A 19,931-nucleotide genomic window follows, 5' to 3' on the forward strand; every position below is an offset into this window, starting at 1 on the left:
AATTCTTTCCGGCGAGCGTCCACGTAACTAGCCCCAACATACTTTCCTTTGAAGGCTGTCTTAAACAGCTCCCAAGTCACACTGTCAGCAGGAGTTCCATCTCTCACCGTGAGCCGCCACTGATAAGCCTCATCCTTGAGTAACGATATGGCTCCCTTCAGCTTCTGCTCCACAGAGCAGTCCAGATCATCCATAATCCGCTCTATGGATTCTAACCAATACTCAGACACATTTAGAGCTACACCAGATACGCCCTTAAATATCTCTGCTCCATTGGCCCAGAGCCGCTCAGGAATAGACCCCCGAATTTTGTTTCCCGTACTTGCCCCAACAACCCTTCCAAAACTCAGAGCATTGCCTAAGACAGAGCATCATCCCCAGCACCTCGATCATGAGACTCTACCTCCATTGCCGGTGGTACTGGTGCATCTGCTGCCGGCACATGTCCTGAAGACGAAGATTCAGCCTGAGCATTACCTCGGCCACACCCACGACCTCTTCAACGAGTTGCTCGTGTACTCATTTCGTATTATTTGGTTAAGAATTTTATGAATCAGTTTAATATTTCAGTGTTTATTACAAATGTCTTATGAATAACAGTAATTCAGAGTTTGAGTTTGTTTGTTTTTGTGGTAGCCTAGCTACAGTCTCAGTCTACTTATCAGGGTTTCTATAGTTCCAGTGTTACCCTAACTAAAGTACCATGATAAGGTTTTGTACAAACATATAATAGATATTTCAAAAACAATCAGAAAGGCTCAAAAAACTTACAGACTTGGGCTGGAGATTTGGCGTGCCACCTTCTAAAAAACCTAATTTTAGAAAACTGGTTTCAATCTTTAAAATCATCTATTTGTAAAAGAGAAAATATTGGAAACATTCTCGAAAATAATTTATAATCAAGTTCCAAAAAAAATTGATATTCGAAAACCTTTATTCAGTGTTTCTTTACAAACTCCCGCTTTAAGACCCATTCCACAGCCAGTTGTTGTAACTTGGCTCTGATACCACTAAATGTAATACCCCAAACCTGGCCCAGACGTTATGGGCAGATCTAACGTGTCACATGAACTTACGACTTAGTATGTATTCGCTGGTTTAACTGATTGGGGTGGTCTTTGTAAAAATAACGATTGAATGAAAAGCCGGTTTATCAATCTTTAGGCTATCCATTTGTTGTGCTTGTTTAGTCTTGAAAACGTTTATTAATTTTGAAAACTCGTGCATCCTAACACTAGCAGTTTCATCATAGTATAAATATAATCAGAAAATAAAACCATGGCGGAAAAAGGAAATTTAAATAACGGCCTTATTACAACTTAAAACCCAAAATTAAATCAGAATATAAAAATAATAAAAATAAACTAACTTAAAAAAACCAACTTTGCAGATGATGTGGCCACTCCGAATCACTCACAGCTCCAAGCCAACTATGGTTGGGGATTTTCTGCAGAAATGAAAATAAAGGGTGAGTTCGGTAAACTCAGTGTGTAACATAAACCAACCATAGCCCAAAACAGATCAAACCCCAAAGTCAGACTTATCTGGCCTTAGCCCAGTACAAAAATCAGAATGAAACCCATAGGCCCATAGCAGATACAGAACAACTATATCATGAATTCGAAATCCCAACCCGAGCCATCCATAACACCCCGCATCAGCCTTACACCATGTGGGAGACTACTCGACCCACCCAACCGCTACACACCACGTAAATTGCAATGAGGTGCCGGATATTGTGACGAAATCACCAGATACAGATATTGTGGCTAGGCCACCAGAACAGATATATATATATGTGGCGAAGCCACCAGATTGCAACGAGGCTGCCAGAACGCTTCCTCCATCAATATAAACCCATGTCCCATGCAACAGAAATAATATGTCATGGCATACGTATACAAAAACAGAACATCATGCTTTTCAGAAAAAAATAACCCTAAGGGTAAAATCGTAATTTTGCATTCATAAGGGTATTTCAGTAATTATTACCTATTGCTAAGGTTTCATGCTCATTCTAACATTTACCAAGTAATCAGAAGTACTTACCTCGTCTTTTTACCAAAGTTGGCCTGTTGGCCCATTGGCCCGCTTTCGGCCCATTAAGCCCAAAAATACCATTGTGCACAAAAATGAACACTCTGTACTCTAATCATCCAAATGCACCATATTCATTAAAAACTGTCTCACAAGCGCTCACACACTCGCAAGTTCACAAAATACCAACGTTTAAGTATTTCGGCTTTTACCGATTCAGTCTAAGGGAGGGTGTCGTTTACACACCTGGTTGATGACGATTGATGACGATATCTCCCACGCGATAATCCTATTAGGAGACTATAGTTAATCCGCGCTCCAAATACTCTTAGCTGACGCCCAACCCAAATGAGCACGTCACAAAGCGAAAGGGATCAACCAAGAAGGGTATGCCTACTCTCCTCATGGTTTGCTCTATTTAAACCCAACTCTCCATCTACTCTTATGTTAGCTTCCCAATGTGGGATCCCTCTATCACCAGAGTTTAAAACCAACACCAACTCTTGTCATCCCAACATAGCAAAATAATCAACCTTTGCGTGCCAAGAGATTCGAACCAAAGTCCTCTCACATGCCAACTCACGCCACCACTGTAATATCCTGATTTTGGGCCTAGTCGGAATAGTGGTTTCGTGACCACAAAATCCGAGATAGAAATAATTATTTTATGATTATTTTAAGGTCTATGATATGATTGCATGATTGTGTGAAAATTTCGTGAAGAAATTTTATGCATAAAGTGCTTAATTTGAAATTTGGGACTAAATTGAATAAATTGCAAAACTTGTGTTCTAGAAGTATTTTGCATAAAATTGAATTATATTATTAATTAGAGGTCCTTAAAGAGTAATTTTACCAATTTCTAAGTCTATGGACAAAAATTGGACATGGATGGAATTTTTGGAAAGTTTAGTAGTAAGGGCATTTTGGTCATTTAGGGGTAAAATGAATTAAAATACAAAATTAAAAGCCAATTTTGCTCATCTTCAACCCCATGGCCGAATATAGCAAGGAGAAACCATGTCTAGGGTTTTTCAAGCTTCCAAGCTCGATTAGCAAGGAAAACTAAAATTCGGGCTAAAATGGGGAAAATACCAAGTGGTGGACGAAATGGTAAAAATAGCCATTTTCGCATACGAGGTAAGTTCATATGTAAATGTTGGTAACATAGTTATTATTTTAAATGTTTTAATGTTTTTAAATGATATGATAATTATTATGAAATATTATACTTGTGATAATTGTTTGATAATATGTCAAATTATGTGATATATTTGGAAAATGTGAAATACTACCGAGTATCGGTATCGGCATTCCGTAGAAGATGGTTGAGACACATGATTGGGAAAAGGTCCGTTGAACCTCGTGAATGGATTAGGATACAAGTGACATGTCACTGGGATATTTGGGCATCCGAACTCGTTGAGTTGAGTCCGAGTTCACTTATGGATGCGAGCGTCCGAACTCGTTGAGTTGAGTCCGAGTTCGTGAGATGTAACTAGGCATCCGAACTCGTTGAGTTGAGTCTGAGTTCACTTATGGATGCGAATGTCCGAACTCGTTGAGTTGAGTCCGAGTTCGTGAGATGTAACTAGGCATCCGAACTCGTTGAGTTGAGTCCGAGTTCACTTATGGGCGGGTTACATGGTAGCTTGGCTACATATGTGGCACTTATGTGCAAACTTTCCATGTATCCGAATTATATTCCGATGTGTTCAACGGGTAAAGTTCTACTCAAATGGAGGAATACTCAAGATGAAAGGGATGTATTGGTAAGTGTTGTAAAATGGATAATTTGAACAGGTATGTACTTAACCCTCGGGTTGAAAACTCGATATAACAACAATATGGTAAGATGATAAATGAAAAGGTGATATGAATGTCTTGGTGATGATTATGCAAATGATGTTTTATGTTTGCTTATATGGTTATGTTACTTGCTATTTGCATGTGAGCTTACTAAGCATTTATGCTTACTCCCTCCTTTTCATTCCTTGTAGTGTTGACAAGCCAGCTCGAAATCGAAAAAGGTCGGAGGCACGCCACACTATCCGTATACCATCTTGGCATAATGGCTTGTATATTTTGAGTATGGCATGTATAGCATTATAATCATTTTGTATATATGGTCTTATGATATGGTTATTGAGTTGTATGGAAATAGAATGCTTGGTAATGATTAGCCATTGGAATGGCTAATCATGATCATATTTGGTATTATGTATGTCAAATTGCTAGCTAATCCATGGAAACCATGAAATAGGTAAAATTTACCATAAAATAGATTCAGACAGCAGCAGTGACGTGAGTTTAAAAAATCACTAAAAATATTATAAATGGAATTAAATAATGAATAAGTTATGGAATCGAAGCTTGATGAGTCTATTTTCATATGGAATAAGCGAAACAGGTATATGAGCTATATTTTATGAGATGTTTAAATTTTTGTGAAATAGGGCCAGAGCGATTTCTGGATCCCCTGTTCTGACTTTAGAAATTCACCATAAATTTTACAAAGATAATTAGAAGTCACGATTTATATGTACAGATTCCTTATTGAGTCTAGTTTTATTAGAGACAAACGGCATAGTCATTGAAGCTCTGTACAGGGAGATATCTGATTCGTAATACACAAAGGTCAGAGTAGTTGAACCCTGAAACAGGGGAGAATTTAACTAATAAACTGTACTAATTGGCCCAACCAAAAATTCTAGAAAAAAAATTAGTAGATATATATATGAGTCTAGTTTCAGGAAAAATTTACGGAATTGGATTTCGAGTTTCGTAACTCGAGATATGATTTTTAAAGCGACTGTGATGCAGTTAGCTAGCTTGTCTGGAAATTTTAAAATGAATTGTATGAGCTGTTTAATTAATGAATTAAGTCCGTTAACACCTCGTGTTCGACTCGACAACAGTCTCGAGTGCGGGTGTTACATTTAGTGGTATCAGAGCAGGTTTAGTCGGTTCTCGGACTAACCTAGCATGTGTAAAAGTTTAGCTATACATGCCAACGATCGTGATAGTGTGATGTCTTCCGACGCCGTATAAGTACCGCCTTATTTAGACAGGTACTATCCAACCGAAATGTGCCGACCATGTTCAATGTTATGTGAAGATATTTGAGTAAAATTATGATTATGATAAGTCTCGGTTCAGAAAAGTATGAATAAAAGTTTATGATACATATGTGATAATATGTGAGATGAAAGTTCATGTTGTGATAAATATCCATATTTGCTTAATGCTCATACGATGTAGTGTATGTGGCTTACTTGATAAGATGAACGAAATAAATAAAAAGTAGTAGAGGTATGAATAAAGGTCATAATATCATAATACGAATGAAAATGTCCTTGTCTTGATTGGACGTTGAATGTTGATGAATGTTAATGATATACAATTTTTTAATGAGATAAAGGATTATAATGAAATGAACTTATCTATGTTAAATTGTTGGACTGAATTGTATGATTGTAATGATATGTACATGATGATGCACGAAATGAAAGTTGTGATTGTGATGCAAATATCTATGTTTGTTTGGCCTTATATAATGTCATGAGCATGAATTAATTTAATTAAATGAATGGATAAGTAAAGCTGTCTAGAAAACATAGAATGTATGCATAAGTATATTGTCTAAATGGGACAATAGGAAAATTGGTGTAAGCCAACATGAATGAATGACATGATTTTGATGATGTTACTATGATGATGAAAGTTGTGTCATATGTGTATGTATAAGAAAGTCGAGTCAAAGGTCCTACAACCCCTCCCCCTTACCAAAGTGGTACTTATAATGGAATTTCATGAGATTTGTATTGAATAAGTTTCCTGTTGAAAACCCAAAGAGTTCAGTGATAGAATAATTATAAGTATGATCCGAGATTGAAAATGAGCTGATAAGTAAAGTCAGAGCCAGTAAAGTATCGGATTGATATAAAGATTATTGGAATTATGCATTGTCCCAGTTAGAGAAGGAATTCTCTTTGGTAAATCGAATTACTCAAGTGCAAGGTCGAGAAAAGTGTAAATCGAAATTTATTCGTAACCGACATTCTTTAGTGAATGATTTAATATGAAATTTGTGACGGCAGAACTAGTTGGGGAAATGATATTTCAAATGTGAATCGAGTGTGACATTATGACCGGATGATTTAGCGATCTCTTTTGAGATGTTCTATGTGTTCACCCGTTCTCGTAAATATTTCTATGGCTATTGATCTTTGAAGAAATTCTTATTATATGGGAATGTCTTCTAATTTGGTGTTGGATGAAAGCATTGGTAGTCCTGATTGGTTTATAATTTATATTGCTCTATTTCATCGGGTATTCTATTTCATTTAAATCGATAAGAATTGATGAGAGAATTCATATGATATTATGATTCTGTTTCTTCTACTTGATGCTTCATCGATATATATGTATGGGAAGATATATTGATCTTGTTATATTTGATTTCATGGGATTAAATAATGTTTTCTTTTGGACTTTCTTTCTTTGAAGAATTATCGGTATTCTGTATTTTCTCTATGAATTTGGTTTTCGATTCTCGGCATAGTATCGTATCTTGGGTTTCTTTATCCCGGATCTCTTTATTCGGATTTCTTTATTCGGGTTTCTCTATCTTGGATTTCTTTATTCGGTTTTCTTGTTATCTTTGTTCCATAATTTGTCAATTATGACTCATGTTCAAGTCGTTCTTCATTCGTGATAATCATGTCAAATATGACTATACTTCTAATTTGATCTTGGTAATGTGGTGATTTTAGTATTGGGATTTTTCTAATTTCCGTGTAAGGATTTGACATCGATAAAGGCATAGGTGATAAAAGCGCGAGTTTCATCGGTATGGTAAATTATTTATTTGAAAGATTTCATGTGACAATTATGTCGGGATTATTTTCCCAAGTCGATAATAGAATTTCATTTTGTACGGATAAAAGAGTAAATAGTTTGAACGAGAAGTGTATATTTAATAGAAAGAGTTGAATATTAGTTTAAGTCACTACGAATGATAAGGTTTCCATCTTGTGAAAGCTGAAAAGTTTATTACATGTTGACAGAGTTCGGATAGATGAGAATATTGGTAACCAAGCGCCCGAACTAGACTAGTCTACATTGAGCAAAGACTTCCTAACTTTCAAGAATGTATTGTTGTATGAATTGTGATGTGTTTCAAGACGGTGAGGTAATGTGATAGTTTAGAGCATCCGATGTTACATAAAATCGGAGTTGTTAAAGGGTTAAAGCCGAGCATTGGGATCTATCAAAATTATCCTTGTCAATGTTGATATTGGGATGGAAATGAGAAGGATTATTCTTGAGGCCATATCGTAATTATTTCTATGGCGGAAAGAGGAAAATGTGATGTATCCTATTGTTAAATGTTTGGCGAGATCTATAAATCACATCAGATTGAATGAATTCCTACTCATCGATTCGTGGAATTTCGTGTCTCTTTGATTGTTGGATTTCTTGGAATTCGGTCTCCATTAAATCAAGTTGAGATCCGGGTTTTATGTCATGATATCATGGGAAATTGAGAAGGGTTGAAAATTTAAGAACAGTTGAGAGTTGAGACTATAAGCTTTTAAATCATATGAGAAATTGAAGAGATGTATTGGAGGTACAGTCTAAGTGCAAGTTCTTCGCACCAAATATGAGATTAAAAGTGAAGACCACTTTTCTGGTAAGATTTTCGGGGACGAAAATCCCTGAAGGGGGGAGAGTTGTAATATCCTGATTTTGGGCCTAGTCAGAATAGTGGTTTCGTGACCACAAAATCCGAGATAGAAATAATTATTTTATGATTATTTTAAGGTCTATGATATGATTGCATGATTGTGTGAAAATTTCGTGAAGAAATTTTATGCATAAAGTGCTTAATTTGAAATTTGGGACTAAATTGAATAAATTGCAAAACTTGTGTTCTAGAAGTATTTTGCATAAAATTGAATTATATTATTAATTAGAGGTCCTTAAAGAGTAATTTTACCAATTTCTAAGTCTATGGACAAAAATTGGACATGGATGGAATTTTGGAAAGTTTAGTAGTAAGGGCATTTTGGTCATTTAGGGTAAATGAATTAAAATACAAAATTAAAAGCCAATTTTGCTCATCTTCAACCCCATGGCGAATATAGCAAGGAGAAACCATGTCTAGGGTTTTTCAAGCTTCCAAGCTCGATTAGCAAGGAAAACTAAAATTCGGGCTAAAATGGGGAAAATACCAAGTGATGGACGAAATGGTAAAAATAGCCATTTTCGCATACGAGGTAAGTTCATATGTAAATGTTGGTAACATAGTTATTATTTTAAATGTTTTAATGTTTTTTAAATGATATGATAATTATTATGAAATATTATACTTGTGATAATTGTTTGATAATATGTCAAATTATGTGATATACTTGGAAAATGTGAAATACTACCGAGTATCGGTATCGGCATTCCGTAGAAGATGGTTGTAACACCCCGAACCCGAGACCATCGCCGGTGTCGAACACGAGGGGTTAGCAAGCCAAGTTCACTTGTTTTGCCCATCCATTTGACATTTCCAGTCAGGCTGGAAAAACTGCGTCACTGTCGTCTTAAAAATCATATCTCGAGTTTCAAAACTCGGAAACTGGTTTCGTAAATTTTCCATAAATTTAGACTCATATATCCATCCATGGATTTATTTCTAGAATTTTTTGTCGGGCCAATTGGTACAGTTTATTAGTTAAAATCACCCATGTTACAGGGATCGACTGCTCTGACCTTCGCGCGGTATAACTTGAATATCTCTCTGTACAGGGATTTAATTATGGTACCGTTTGTTTCTAATGAAACTAGACTCGAAATGGAATCTGTACATATAAGGTATGTCTCCTAATTCTTTTTGGATAATTTATATTAAATTTTTAAAGTTGCGACAGGGAACCCAGAAACCGTTCTGGCCCTGTCTCACAATAGCTTTAATATCTCTTAACATGTAACTCCTATGACCATTTCGTTTCTTCCATATGAAAATAGACTCATCAAGGTTCATTTACATAGCTTATTCACTATTTAATTCCATTCCTACGAATTTTGGTGATTTTTCACATTCACGTCACTGCAGCTGGCAGCATCTGTTTTTAAGGTAGGTCTTACCTATTTGGTAGTCTCCATGAACCAACTAGTCTTGCCATACATAGGTTCATATATGATCAATTTAACCATGCCAATGGCTGATCATATGACCAACATTCCCATTTCCAAGCCATAGCCCTATACATGCCATTTCAAAGTTCAACCAAAATTTATACCAAAATAGAGGCGTGGATAGTGTGGATGACTTCGACTTTATTGATCCCGAATCCGATTGCTATCGAGCGAAATCTATAAAACAGAGAGCCAAAGCAACGGGGTAAGCATTTTTTTATGCTTAGTAAGTCTCAAGGAATATAATCAGCTCTAATTACAGCAATACATTCACATAGCCAAATGCATCATTTCATTAATACACATTCTTACTTCACACTTCATCATTATATACTTTCACAAAGTATCAATCAATTCAATAACTGAAATTCATTAGTCGATTGAGCGAATGTTGCTCAAACATGTCGACTTTCCAATGCACATATAACGTACCTTATCCTTTGGGCTTTTCGAGTGTACTAATTGAATTCATTACAGCAACCAACACTCACCTCCAGCCCAAGATTCTTCGGAATATAACCGGATATAATCACGTGCACAAATGCCTTCGGGTCTTAGCCCGGATATAGCCACTAGCACAATTGCCTTCGGGTCTTAACCCGGATATAATTTCCAGCATAATTGTCTTGGGCTTAGCCGGATATCATTCAATTTCTCATGTACACATACATCAATAATCATTGGACATACATATTTCATTTTCATTACTAAGGCTCAAAACGCAAATATAATCACAAGCATATTCGCCCGGGACTTAGCCGGGTAGAATTCAAATGCTCATACATACATAATCAATAATCAATACACATCCATACTTTATTTCACATAATTCAAGTAGGGTCACTTCTTGAGGACTTACCTCGGATGTTGTCGAACGGCTTTTTCGGCTATTCGATCACCTTTTCCTTCCCCTTGTCCAATTGTGGCCCTCTTAGCTCTTGAGCTAATTCAAACAAATTCAATTTATTAAAACCTCATTGTGCTTGCTTATGGCGAATATGACAAGGAGTTTAAATGGTCATATGGCCACTCTTTAGCTTGAATACACAATGGTCATGCACATTTTATACTACATCAAGCAATTCAATACAATTTATTTGAGCATCAAGGAAAAGCTAAGGCCTTCAATAGGCTACCCAAGGCCGAATATTCATGTACATGTTGAGGTCAATTTTGCACTTAATACCTCACAAAAACAGCATGCATTTTACTAGTTAATGCTTTGCACATTGTGGCCCAAAACTTATAATATAGCATCAAGCACTTATATGTGTGCTAGGCGAATTGTGCTTGCAATTTCACAAGCATTCTTCCACATCTTCTTCTTTAAACCAATATATTCATCACTTACTTCATAGCCAAAACATCATGTGCAAACATATATATACAATATGAGCATGGCGAATTTCAAGGTGTCCATAGCCATCCAAAATACAAATTTTAACTAACATGCAAGAAGCATGAACCATGCTCATGAATGCATCATGGCGAATATGACAATCATGCTCCATTCAACTTCAATCATGGTTAAACACAAAAGAAAACTCAAAATCTTACTCAAGAGTAGACAATCCATCATTGCATGCATCATCATCAAGCTTCACACTTAGCATGCAATGGCTTTATCACCATAACAACTTTGGCCAAATACCATTTCCATGGCATAACAAGGATTTGAGCCATGGCTAACATGCACATCAAATTAGCAACCAAACCATGCATGAAACTCCCAACACAACCTCATACATACCTTAATCTTGATGCAAACTTAGCCAAATCTCCTTCTAGATCTCTTCTAAACAAAGGAAATGAAGCAAAATCCCTTCTTCCTCTTAGTATTTTCGGCCAAAATGGGAGAGAGCAAGCATGAACAAATTTTTTGTTTTCCTTCTTGGTTGCACGGCAATGGGGGGATGCTACTCTCTCACACATTTTTTTTTCTTTTCTCACCCATGCTTAGTTGTTTATTATTTCTAACATCATCCATTAGTAAAACATGTTGGGAACATGTTCCTTGCCCATAACCTTGTCATGGCCGGCCACTCCTCCTTAGGAAGGGATTATTTGACATGCAACTCCACCTTTTGTTAACATGTACTAACAAGCCATTTAAAATTAGCCTATCATATTTCACCATGTTTCACTTTGATCCCTATTTAATACTTTCTCATACAAATGGGTAAAATTAGAGTGAAATTTCCACATATGCATGCACACACATAGTAAGCATAGAATATAACAATTAATTATTTTTATGACTCGGTTTAGTGGTCCCGAAACCACATTCCGGCTAGGGTCTATTTTGGGCTGTCACATTGAGACACATGATTGGGAAAAAGGTCCCGTTGAACCTCAGGAATGGATTAGGATACAAGTGACATGTCACTGGGATATTTGGGCATCCGAACTCGTTGAGTTGAGTCCGAGTTCACTTATGGATGCGAGCGTCCGAACTCGTTGAGTTGAGTCCGAGTTCGTGAGATGTAACTAGGCATCCGAACTCGTTGAGTTGAGTCCGAGTTCACTTATGGATGCGAATGCCCGAACTCGTTGAGTTGAGTCCGAGTTCGTGAGATGTAACTAGGCATCCGAACTCGTTGAGTTGAGTCCGAGTTCACTTATGGGCGGGTTACATGGTAGCTTGGCTACATATGTGGCACTTATGTGCAAACTTTCCATTTATCCGAATTATATTCCGATGTGTTCAACGGGTAAAGTTCTACTCAAATGGAGGAATACTCAAGATGAAAGGGACGTATTGGTAAGTGTTGTGAAATGGATAATTTGAACAGGTATGTACTTAACCCTCGGGTTGAAAACTCGATATAACAACAATATGGTAAGATGATAAATGAAAAGGTGATATGAATGTCTTGGTGATGATTATGCAAATGATGTTTTATGTTTGCTTATATGGTTATGTTACTTGCTATTTGCATGTGAGCTTACTAAGCATTTATGCTTACTCCTCCTTTTCATTCCTTGTAGTGTTGACAAGCCAGCTCGAAATCGAAAAAGGTCGGAGGCACGCTCACACTATCCGTATACCATCTTGGCATAATGGCTTGTATATTTTGAGTATGGCATGTATAGCATTATAATCATTTTGTATATATGGTCTTATGATATGGTTATTGAGTTGTATGGAAATAGAAATGCTTGGTAATGATTAGCCATTGGAATGGCTAATCATGATCATATTTGGTATTATGTATGTCAAATTGCTAGCTAATCCATGGAAACCATGAAATAGGTAAAATTTACCATAAAATAGATTCAGACAGCAGCAGTGACGTGATTTTAAAAAATCACTAAAAATAGTATAAATGGAATTAAATAATGAATAAGTTATGGAATCGAAGCTTGATGAGTCTATTTTCATATGGAATAAGCAAAACAGGTATATGAGCTATATTTTATGAGATGTTTAAATTTTTGTGAAACAGGGCCAGAGCGATTTCTGGATCCCCTGTTCTGACTTTAGAAATTCACCATAAATTTTACAAAGATAATTAGAAGTCACGCTTTATATGTTCAGATTCCTTATTGAGTCTAGTTTTATTAGAGACAAAAGGCATAGTCATTGAAGCTCTGTACAGGGAGATATCTGATTCGTAATACACAGAGGTCAGAGTAGTTGAACCCTGAAACAGGGGAGACTTTAACTAATAAACTGTACTAATTGGCCCAACCAAAATTCTAGAAAAAAATTAGTAGATATATATATGAGTCTAATTTCAGGAAAAATTTACGAATTGGATTTGAGTTTCAGTAACTCGAGATATGATTTTTAAAGCGACTGTGATGCAGTTAGCTAGCTTGTCTGGAAATTTTAAAATGAATTGTATGAGCTGTTTAATTAATGAATTAAGTCCGTTAACACCTCGTGTTCGACTCCAGCAACGGTCTCGGGTACGGGGTGTTACAACCACCACTAGGCCATCAACTCATTTGTGTCATAAATCCAACACATTAAACTTTAAAATGCACCTACTTGCTTCCAGATTTATTGAAAAGAAAAACCAAAATATATTGCAAAAGCTAAGACTTGAACCTTGGACCCCTTGCTTCCTCTATGGCGTAACTTCCTTGTCCCCTAAGTGGTGCCACCTTGCCACTACACCACACTCCTTTTTATGTCATCTTTTACCGCTTTACTGTTAAAAGCCCAAACGCCAATTGCATCACCTGTTCATAAAATTGAAATTCCGAAGACTACCACGGATTTAACTTAAGTTTGGGCCTTCCAAAGGCCCACTAACCTACTAAAATATATATTTTAACCAACCAGAACACACACAAATTTTAAAAATCACAGAAATATAGAAAACTCGAAAATTGGGCCGTTACATTATGAGTTGAGAATTTTGCTTGAGAACAAGCAAATGCTTAAGTGTGGGGGTATTTGATAAATCATAATTTATACATATTTTTACCCCATATTTAATGCATTTTATGGATGATTTTCCATTAAAATTGGCGAATTCAATGCTCCTAATGCTTTAATTTCATGTTTTACACTTAAGAGAGCATAGGAGAGCGAAAGAAACGAGAAACGGGCCAAAAAATGGAGTAAACGGGCCAAAGTACGAAATCAACCCGGCCTGGACCTCCTCACATGGGCAGACCACACGACCATGTCAATTTGGCAGGCTCGAGCATGGCCTAAAGTAATCGCACAAGGGCGTGTCACACGGGCGTGTCCCTGCCGAGCCCAAGTTGAGTCCAATTCGGAAAAGGCTAATTTTGAGGGCTTTTAGGCATTCCAAAGCCTATAACTACACCCTGGAGAAGGAAGAAAAAGGTAGGACAGAGTAGGGGGTAAGGAATTACTCTAAAAAAGTCGATTGATTCATCCTAGAAGCCGGATTCATCATTAAGACTGAAGATCTCTCCTTAATTCCCCTTTAGGAGTTTTGGGTTTTTTTTATGTTTTGTATTCTTTATTATTCTGAGATGTTTTCTTATTTAGTTAGGAGCTAAATCCCCTAAATATCTAAGGGGAATGAAACATAAGACGAATCTTGTTATTATTTTCTGAATTGTATGATAAATATTTGACTTGTTCTTAATTATGTGTTCTTAATTCTTGTTTTGATATCCCAGGATACCAATTCAAGATAAGCTCTTATTCAGAGGAGGAATAGACCCTGTTTAAGAGTACATTTGTCATAATTAAGCGGAGTTGATTGTGCACCTAGACATACAGTGACAAGATTTTGCCGAATTAGGGTGAAACCTAATAAGGGGATCCATAGATTGAGTTAATGCAAGCCTAGAGTGTTAATGAGAGAAAAGTCTGAATTATTCAATATAGGTATTAGACGTTATTAGTCTTGAATAGGGATAATAACATAACTTAGGGATCTCTACGGAACAAGTTAAATGAATAAATCGTCTGATTCCGCGCCAGAATAACAAGTACAGTCTAGGTGGATTTTGCCTTAGGTATTGTCTTCATTCAATAAATTTTCCCAAAAGCAATTCCCAAATTCCATTCTCTGTGCGTTCTTAGTTTGCTTAATTAGTTGGTTAAAACAAAAACCTCTTTATTCTTAGGCTAGATAATAAAAAGACAATCATTAGTAGTTTAGTTCCTTTGGGTTCGACAATTCGGTCTTGCTAAAACTATACTACTATTCGATAGGTACACTTGCCTACATCGTGATAATAGTTAATTCAATAATGAGTAATTATAAATATTTAAAACCTATCACGAAATCACGCAATCAGCAGTTGATTTCGTTATTCTAGACATAGAGGAGGATAGTAACGTGTAGGTGATTGATCGCATTATTTCGTGATAGGTTTTAAATATTTATAATTACTCGTTCTTAAACTAACTATTATTGCAATTAGGCAAGTGTACCTATCGAACAGTAGTATAGTTTTAGCAAGACCGGATTGTCGAACTCAAAGGAACTAAAAGTACTAGTAATGACTGTCTTTTTATTATCTAGCCTAAGAATAAAGAGGATTTATTTTAATTAACTAATTATCTAAACTAAAAACGTACAGAGAAAAGAATTGGGGAATTGCTTTTTTGAAAAATCGATTGACTTTAGACAATACCTAAGGAAAAATCCACCTAGACTTTACCTGTTATTCTGTCTCCAAATCGAACGATTTATTCATTCAACTTGTTCTGTAGAGATCCCTAAGTTATGTTATTATCCCTATTAAAGAATAATAACGTCTAATCCCTAGATTGAATAACCAAGAGTTTTCTCTAATTAACACTTTAGGGTTGTATTAACTTGATCTATGGATCCCTTTATTAGGTTTCACCCTAATCCGGCAAAATCTTGTCACCCTATGTCTAGGCGCGTAATCAACACCGCTTAATTATGACAAATGTACTGTTAGACAGGGTTTATTCCTCCTCTGAATAAGAGCGTGTCTTGAATAAGTATCCTGGGATATCAAAACAAGAATTAAGAACAAATAATTAAGAACAAGTTAAATATTTATCGTACGATTCAGAAAATAATAACAACATTCGTCTTAGGTTTCATTCCCCTTAGGTATTTAGGGGTTTTAGTTCATAACTAAATAAGAAAACATATTAGAAGAATAAAGAATACAAAACATAAAGAAAACCCAAAACTCCTGAAGGGAAATTGAGGAGAGATCTTCAGTCTTGATGATGAATTCGGTTTCTGAGATGGATCAATCGGCTTCCTTGGAGTAATTCCTTACTTCCTATTCTCCGTCTCCCTTTTCCTCCTTCTTTAGGATGTATTTATAGGCTTTGGAATGCCTAGAAGCCCTCAAAATTAGCCTTTTCCGAATTAGACTCAACTTGGGCTCAGTAGGGACACGCCCGTAGCACACACCCGTGGCACACTCCTGCGGCACACACCCGTGTTCGAGACTGCCCGTGTGAAGAGGTCCAGGCCGTGTTGATTTCGTACCTTGGCCCATTTTCTCCGTTTTTGGCTTGTTTCTCGTTCCTTTCCCTCTCACATGCTCTCCTAAGTATAAAACATGAAATTAAAGCATTAGCAGCATCGAATTCACTAATTCTAATGGGAAATCATCCATAAAATGCATTAAATATGGGGTAAAAATATGTATAATTTATGGTTTATCAAATACCCTCACACTTAAGCATTTGCTTGTCCTCAAGCAAAATTCTCAACTCATAATCAAAATAAATTCTTCTCAACTTAAAATTTCTATCGATAATATCTCAAAACAATCAACTAAAGAACATAAAAGTTTCAAACATTCCAAGTTGAGTATTTAATTATGCAAACATAGGGGTCTCTCCGCATCTAAGTAATTACGTTTGATTCAGAATATCACAGAGTTTCACATCCTTACTAAAGATTCACTGAAATCACTCGAGGTGTTTAAGGACAATACATGAAGCTCTCAATAGTCAATAATGAAAAGTCATTACCATAGGCTTGCATGGAAATCAAATCTCCACCACTGTAATTTAAGATGATACATCAATCAAAAGGTCTTTAGAGGGTTGTAATGAGGCTTGGTTAGGGGGTGTGGTCACAAGCTAAAAGAAAGGGTTAGAATCGAGATTGAACTGAAAAATTACCTAACTAGAAAAAGAGTTAATAATTACTTGCATACAACAGAGCTTCTTCTCAGACTATGGAATTTAACTTTTGAAGCTTACAAACAGAAGATAACTACTAATGTGTATACATGTTTCTTTTTTTTTTTTTTAAGAACAAGGTAAATAATATAGACTAACTATTAAGAACAAAGCATAGCTAAGCAATCCATTCAACTCAAATCTCGACAAAAATAGGGATTAATTTAGGGGATTTCAACAATAATAGGGTAAGGGTTAATATTGAGGTTAATACAATGAATGGCTTGTTAGGCTCAAGGGGGTTTACTAGTGGTTAATCGTGGTGGTAGGCCTTTAATGGCATGAGTGGGTTAATCCTAAGTGCCTTAATCATTTTGATATATCAAATCAAATGGTGTGGCCTCGACATGCATAATCAAGCAAGTTCTAGAATAACAGTTCAATACTGACGCACTCAAAACAATAATAAAAGTGAGCATGAAAGGATTAATAGATGCTCAAAAGGCTGAAAAATCTCACAAAATTATGGCTTTTTGATGTTTAGACTCATGAATTCCAATTCAAAGTAATACTTAGACTTGGGGAAACAACCTATAATTTCAAATTCTTAAAAATCAACTCATCATGCTTGATTCTCTAATATCTTAAAGTTTAAACAATCAATGCATAAAGGCCTATGTTTTAATTCAATATATATCAATCAAAATCATAAATCTATTAAAATTTATCCTAAATATGATATGAAAGTTTTCAAGAGAACAAGGAAATCATTCAGGGATTTTTCAGATAATGAAATAAATACCCCCTACACTTAAGATGTACATTGCCCTCAATGTACAAAGATAAATATTAGAGTGTAAAAATAAGATAGGGAGAGAAGTGAAACTTCCTGTATAATGAATTCCTCGAACTGGAGTTCTGGCGAGGAATCGGTTCGAGAGTGGAGTAGGATACTCCGGCGGTCGTAGAGGTTCATTAGGCCATAAGTCATGCGCCAAAAGGATATTATCTCTAGTGATAGCTATGGTCGTGGGCGAGTAGGACATGGCAGTCGTGGAGAACCTTTCCCTGTGGAGGTTTAGTTCCTATGTGATGATGAGCTTAAGAGCTCTATAGAACTGTGATAAAATCAAGAACTTTTTAGGGGATATTAGGAAGAATAATTACTCAGAAAGAAATAATAGAAATTAATAATTAAAAATAAAATTCCTAGAATCTAATAAAAATAAAAAGTAGTTTCAATAAAAATAAAAAATAAAAAATAAGTAAATATTTTTAATCATCTTCATCGCTGAATGGTTCGCGAGGTGGGACTGGCGATGAGATGTGGAGGTGCTGACAAATCTGCTGTAGAGTAGCATCAATGTTGTCAAATCATTGAAAACACTGTTGCCCGAATCGAGTGAGGCGCTCAAAGATGTGAACATATGAAGCCGCCGCATGAACTGGACGAGAGGGTGGTGGTGGCTGAGTCTGTCGGTCCTCGTGCTATGGGGGGACATCATCAGGAATGTCCTCGTAGGCCTCCTCCTCGGTAGAGGTAGATTGGGCCAGATGATACTGGGGAGGGTAGGTTCCTCGGTGGCTCTCGATCATCCTCATGCTAAGCATGCTCGAGATGCCTTGTGGAGACATCTAGCCGATGAGGGTGAGGGATGATTCTTGGGTTGCGGTGTTGAGGAGCCCGAAGTGTCACTCCAATTGAGTCATGTAGGGGCCAATGAAGATGACCCTCTTCCGATGTCACTCCGTCTGGTGCTGAATCGCAAGGGAAATGAAATAGGAAAGGTCGATGACATGCCCTTGCGACATGCACAATAAGAAGTAGACATCGTGAGTGTTAACGACACCAACGCTCTCTCGCCTCCCTATAATCGTGTGAGCTAAAATAGCGTGTAAGTACCTCGGGATGGTGGGAGAACTAATGCCTTGGAGCGACTAGGATTGTAGGAGGTCGTGTTAAGGGTCAAAGTATGCCAGCACTTCGAGGGAGAGAAATGTATGTTGCGACTGAGATCATGTAGTTCGTTCTCCTTCTTGAACTCCTCCGTATATAAGCTTAGTGCACCACCAAACTCTGGGACGCTTAGCTGGTAGATTAATCCGCCTAGGCAAAATTGAACCGTTTCGGGATCATCGTAGTACGTCATTACGGTCTGAAGATGGAACATTGAGCATTGTTCCATTGTGAGCTCAAGGTATGTCTGCTCGATAATCTCAAAGAATAGCTCCCAAGGGTCGGTGGTTAGGAGGGCTCAAATCGAATTAGCCAACTGAACCTCTTCTATAGTAGCCCAGTCGATGCAGCGACCCACAATAAAAGGTTGGGCCCGAAGTATTTTGAACAGTTCTTCCTGGGGCCCTCGGGGGAACTGTAAGAGAGAGTGACAAATTTTTGCGGCGGGACCCGCAGAAGAGGATGCTCCCTTCCTCTTCTTTGAGGCAGGTACGGTGGTTTTCTTTCCTCATGAAGATGACATCAAAAGCCTGTAATATAAATAAGAATAATAGGTAAACGAATTCGAATAAAAGGCATGGATTTGAAACTAACTATTTCAGCCAATACTATTAATATGAAGCACACTCAACCACAATAACAATGAGAATGAGAAAAGAAATATAATGGGTATGAGGTTTTCCTAATCTCAATTTAACACGGAATGTATGATAACTAACTTAGGAATGAAAATTAAATGATAGACATTGGCATGGTAATAGCATGAGAATAAACATAGTAATGTCATCGGTATGAGGTGTTCCTACTAACTTGATTTAACACAAAATGTAGGATAACTAACCTAAGAATGCAAATTAAATGATAGAAAAATGAAAAATAGTTCAAAAGATATGAAGTTTATGTTGATAATAAGCATTAGAAATAAGTAAAATAGAAGTGAAAGGAGTAAAAAATCGCTAAGGGAAAGAGATCGAGCGTCAAAAATGAAGTAGAAAGCGGTGCACGTTTTTGGTATGGAGGCCGTGTGGAGTTGCAGCGATAAGGGTTAGGGTTTTTGAATGGGGAAGAAAGTGAATAGTGCAGGGTATTTATAGATTTTGGGACACACGGCCAACGCACACGCCCGTGTTCCCCAATTTCAGCCCGTGTGATTCGTGAATTTCAAATTTGGGCACTTTTGACATTTAG

Source organism: Gossypium arboreum, chromosome 13, assembly GCF_025698485.1.
Source record: "Gossypium arboreum isolate Shixiya-1 chromosome 13, ASM2569848v2, whole genome shotgun sequence".
In the NCBI taxonomy this organism is placed as follows: Eukaryota; Viridiplantae; Streptophyta; class Magnoliopsida; order Malvales; family Malvaceae; genus Gossypium; species Gossypium arboreum.